The 4756-nt window shown below is 43.6% G+C and overlaps 1 non-coding gene across 1 annotated transcript; it reads right to left on the bottom strand.

Moving 5' to 3' along the window:
* Positions 1–1507: 1507 nt before the first annotated feature.
* On the bottom strand, positions 1508–1626 carry LOC137288369 (5S ribosomal RNA). The gene has a single exon (XR_010957143.1). It is a non-coding gene; the product is annotated as a 5S ribosomal RNA (ribosomal RNA).
* Between the last annotated feature and the right edge of the window lie 3130 nt (positions 1627–4756).

The following is a 4756-nucleotide window of genomic DNA, read 5'->3' as shown; positions in this document are numbered from 1 at the left end:
CAAGAAGGCAAAGACCCCTAAGAAGGCAGCTGCCAAACCCAAGAAGGTCAAGACCCCCAAGAAGAAGGCCACCAAGCCAAAGAAGGCCTAAGGTCTCTTTGTCTCGCCTTCGCTCCACATTTCTGTGGTCCAAAGGCCCTTTTCAGGGCCATCCAAATACCCCAAAAGAAAACTTGAAAACACTGATAACAAAACAATGCCATTTATTTCAGCAGCATAGAAATAACAAAGAATGCGTGTCAGCGATAGCAGGTATAGTGTGAATGATGGCTTAGACTGATCATAATTACAAAATGAGCCTTAACCGTAAAGGTGAGGCAAAGAAACCGTTGCCCAAGGTAGGTGTCGGTAAAACCATATACATTGAGCAAAAGCATATACAGCATTGAGCAAAGAAGGATTTGATAAGTATGTTCCTACATTGATATGATAGTGGGCGTTCCAAACCCTACCCCATCTAATGGCCGGTGTGTCTTGTTTTGTTTCACTTAGACCCATCAAAATACATAACCCCACATACACATTACACTCAAGCCAGATACCCGACCCTAAAATAAACAAAGGAAAATAAACGCAAAGACTACAAAAGTTTAACATAAACAAAGCAAGATGTGAAGCAAAGAATGCAAATTGTATATGTATCATGTAAAGTGTTGATGATATCAGATATCGTCAATACAGATTTCCTTTTATGTGTGTACATGTAGCTCCACAAGCACGTTGACATCCACCGGGTGTTTTACCGACACACACCTCGCCTATGCAGGACTAGGGCGACAAGAGTTGTGCACCCTTGGTCGTGTGAGGCGTGTGCGTTTGACATTCGCCCCAATGCCTGCAACACTGCTGTTATGTGTCAAAGTAAAGGTACGGAAATACTGTCTAATACATGTAAAGTACGTCTGCGTGACCTAGCTAGAACTGCAAACATAAAATAGCTGACTGATTCACCACCCAGCCGCATCGTCATGCCATGTGTGTTTAGAAAGCAGGGAATCACTGTGGGCTTGCTGTCACAGATTTGAAAGTAATTTTCCTACAGCAAACCAGTGAATCCTATAGCAGGCGTTCAATGCGATTTACCTTTTCCTTATTATCTCATCTGCATAGGCAAAGAGTTGTGCGCTGAGACCTGATACAAACAACATTGTGATGTGACATAAGCAGCCTTTAATATACGAAAGTAAGATCGTAAATGACATGTTTGATTGTCGGAGTACAGTGACACTTTCATGTGGCGAATGAAACATACATGCCTTCAGAGTAGATGATGAGTAGTCGAGTGAACTGACGGGGGAAAATGGTGAGAAGTATAACTGAAAAGTCCTCGGTATGTAAGTGTGTAAGAACAAATCGTTCACAAGCATATTCAGGCATGCAGGAGTTTGCCCATTCAAAACGAAATAGAATGTATCATGACTTTCCGATGTCAATGATACACATGCACCTTGTGGTGGAAATACAAACAAATAAAAAAAAATATACATAAAAAAGGAGAAAATGAAAATGTCTACTGCACCCGGTGTTCCCAGGCGGTCACCCATCCAAGTACTATCCGGGCCCGACGTTGCTTAACTTCGGTGATCGGACGAGAACCGGTGTTTTCAACGTGGTATGGCCGTAGACAACGCTCACAGGCAAACTTCGGCTACATATACACACGGGGTAGTGGGGAAGGGACATTGCGATCAAACAGCATCCTCGCATTTTCAGTGGGTTTACACAATCATGTGTTTTCATGTTGGAGTGTTATCTTTACAGTATCTGGCAAGTATTTGGTACTTGTGATACATATGAACGCTGTTTCTGTGCGCATCTGCTGCGAGAAAGGACACACTACTTCGCCCGCCCCCTCGCCCCAAACATCCAGTTTTCGCCCGCCCAATAGAGATCGTGCATGCAGCCTATGTTGTTTTTCGAATAAAATTAATATGAAAACGATGACGGCCCATACTGTCGTGATGTCAAGAAAGTCGGGTTAATCGTGGCAGGCAAAAATAGTTAATCTGTGACGATCGACTGCTGGTATCGTTCTGTACAGCGTCTTGTATAATAGATGTCCATCTTACTCTACATACTGGGGTTCGCGCCCCGTTTGTGTGCCGAGATTCGCGTCTTGGAACACCGTTTCATTGAAAGAAACATCCTAGCTACTTACTTATGAGGCAAAAAGCAAATTTCAACAGTAAATGTAGTGCCCCAGATCATGTGTTCAGTAACAGTGTCGAATGTTTTCTCTCGCAAAATGGCGAACTTGTCAGATAAACGTGCTTCATTGCCTTTGTTTGGGTGCTTGTTTTAGCGTCTGAGAGGCAGTAATGAGTTATGTTGGGGTTTACCTTCATAGTTAGATATCTTGAGAAACGACATACAACATTTGAAATGATTGAATTTGAGTCTAAAGCCTCGAAATGTACTTTTGAAACGAACGATGTCTACATTTTTGCCTCGATGGCTTCACTGAAAATAGCCCGTGTGGCTTCACCATTCACCTGTGAGTGTTGTTATTGTAACAGACATGTAGCCAAATGATTTTTGCATCCAGTCATGAAGTTAAAATAGAAACTTTCCTCGAATAAGAAGTGATTATTCGGATACAAATGCACGAGAAAGCACACACGCTCCCGAGCTAGCAGCTAGCAGCCACAACATGCAGGGTGTCTCCTCCGACGTCCGCGCCTCTGTAGTATCACCCGGGCTGGCTGTCGGGGAGAGGCATTCGCTCTCCGTGCTCCGTTTGTAGCTGACGTGACTTTCTGCACTCAAACCTACCACTATGGCTGATGTTGCTGCTGCCCCCGCTGCTGTCAAGACTCCCAAGAAGAAAGCTGCTGCCAAGCCGAAGAAGGTTGCCGCACATCCCACCTATGTGGATATGATCAAGAAAGCTATTTCATCCTTGAAGGAGAGGGGTGGTTCTTCCCGACAGGCTATACTGAAATACATCCTGGCCAACTACAAAGTTGGTGACAACCAGGTCGCCATCAATGCTCGCGTCAAGGTTGCTTTGAAAAATGGAGTCAAGAATGGTGCACTGAAGCAATCAAAGGGAACTGGAGCTGCTGGGTCCTTCCGTCTTGGCGAGGTGAAGAAAGCCGAAAAACCCAAGAAGGCTAAGCCTGCTGCCAAGCCAAAGAAGGCTGCCAAATCTCCCAAGAAAGTCAAGAAGCCAGTTGCTGCCAAGAAGCCAAAGACAGCCGCTAAGAAGGCCGCCAAGTCACCAAAGAAGGTGAAAGCTGCAGCCAAGCCCAAGAAGGCAAAGACCCCTAAGAAGGCAGCTGCCAAACCCAAGAAGGTCAAGACCCCCAAGAAGAAGGCCACCAAGCCAAAGAAGGCCTAAGGTCTCTTTGTCTCGCCTTCGCTCCACATTTCTGTGGTCCAAAGGCCCTTTTCAGGGCCATCCAAATACCCCAAAAGAAAACTTGAAAACACTGATAACAAAACAATGCCATTTATTTCAGCAGCATAGAAATAACAAAGAATGCGTGTCAGCGATAGCAGGTATAGTGTGAATGATGGCTTAGACTGATCATAATTACAAAATGAGCCTTAACCGTAAAGGTGAGGCAAAGAAACCGTTGCCCAAGGTAGGTGTCGGTAAAACCATATACATTGAGCAAAAGCATATACAGCATTGAGCAAAGAAGGATTTGATAAGTATGTTCCTACATTGATATGATAGTGGGCGTTCCAAACCCTACCCCATCTAATGGCCGGTGTGTCTTGTTTTGTTTCACTTAGACCCATCAAAATACATAACCCCACATACACATTACACTCAAGCCAGATACCCGACCCTAAAATAAACAAAGGAAAATAAACGCAAAGACTACAAAAGTTTAACATAAACAAAGCAAGATGTGAAGCAAAGAATGCAAATTGTATATGTATCATGTAAAGTGTTGATGATATCAGATATCGTCAATACAGATTTCCTTTTATGTGTGTACATGTAGCTCCACAAGCACGTTGACATCCACCGGGTGTTTTACCGACACACACCTCGCCTATGCAGGACTAGGGCGACAAGAGTTGTGCACCCTTGGTCGTGTGAGGCGTGTGCGTTTGACATTCGCCCCAATGCCTGCAACACTGCTGTTATGTGTCAAAGTAAAGGTACGGAAATACTGTCTAATACATGTAAAGTACGTCTGCGTGACCTAGCTAGAACTGCAAACATAAAATAGCTGACTGATTCACCACCCAGCCGCATCGTCATGCCATGTGTGTTTAGAAAGCAGGGAATCACTGTGGGCTTGCTGTCACAGATTTGAAAGTAATTTTCCTACAGCAAACCAGTGAATCCTATAGCAGGCGTTCAATGCGATTTACCTTTTCCTTATTATCTCATCTGCATAGGCAAAGAGTTGTGCGCTGAGACCTGATACAAACAACATTGTGATGTGACATAAGCAGCCTTTAATATACGAAAGTAAGATCGTAAATGACATGTTTGATTGTCGGAGTACAGTGACACTTTCATGTGGCGAATGAAACATACATGCCTTCAGAGTAGATGATGAGTAGTCGAGTGAACTGACGGGGGAAAATGGTGAGAAGTATAACTGAAAAGTCCTCGGTATGTAAGTGTGTAAGAACAAATCGTTCACAAGCATATTCAGGCATGCAGGAGTTTGCCCATTCAAAACGAAATAGAATGTATCATGACTTTCCGATGTCAATGATACACATGCACCTTGTGGTGGAAATACAAACAAATAAAAAAAAATATACATAAAAAAGGAGAAAATGAAAA

This window comes from Haliotis asinina, chromosome 6 (assembly GCF_037392515.1).
Source record: "Haliotis asinina isolate JCU_RB_2024 chromosome 6, JCU_Hal_asi_v2, whole genome shotgun sequence".
Classification (NCBI taxonomy): Eukaryota; Metazoa; Mollusca; class Gastropoda; order Lepetellida; family Haliotidae; genus Haliotis; species Haliotis asinina.
The sequence above is the reverse complement of the archived record's forward strand: the minus strand, read 5'-3'. Positions and strand labels throughout refer to the sequence as shown.